The sequence below is a fragment of the Penaeus monodon genome, chromosome 33 (genome assembly GCF_015228065.2).
Source record: "Penaeus monodon isolate SGIC_2016 chromosome 33, NSTDA_Pmon_1, whole genome shotgun sequence".
In the NCBI taxonomy this organism is placed as follows: Eukaryota; Metazoa; Arthropoda; class Malacostraca; order Decapoda; family Penaeidae; genus Penaeus; species Penaeus monodon.
This window is the reverse complement of record NC_051418.1, coordinates 31,415,256-31,415,645: the sequence shown is the minus strand read 5'-3', so window position 1 is coordinate 31,415,645 and position 390 is coordinate 31,415,256. Positions and strand designations below refer to the sequence as shown.

The following is a 390-nucleotide window of genomic DNA, read 5'->3' as shown; positions in this document are numbered from 1 at the left end:
CTCGTTAACGCTGTATATTAAAAAAAAAATTTAGGTTATTTTCATTTCTCTTGATTTTATTCAAGGCGGGGGCTTAGATTTAACTCTCAATATTTTGTTCTAACAGCCTGTTGAAACGTATGGGTACTTTGATGAAATGTAGGAACATGGAAATATATGAATTAACCTGAAGCTAAAAAAAAAAATGTAATGATTATTGTTATATTGGTATTTCACACTTTAAAAAATCGTTTATTAATTAATCTTTTACGAGTCATTTACATTACAGATGGTCATTTTTTTTATAGAATTTCGCTACAAAGTCAGCTATTTTTTTCCAACTCCTTTCACCATAGCTTCCTATATAATTCATTAGGATTTAATCTTTTCTCTCATCCGGTCCTTATGGAA

General features: G+C 28.7%; 1 protein-coding gene across 1 annotated transcript in view; it reads right to left on the bottom strand.

Annotated features, from left to right (window-relative positions):
• Positions 1 to 390, bottom strand: part of LOC119594384 (gamma-butyrobetaine dioxygenase-like) — a 12,265-nt gene that overhangs the window by 1,617 nt on the left and 10,258 nt on the right. The gene's annotated exons all lie outside the window — the stretch shown is intronic.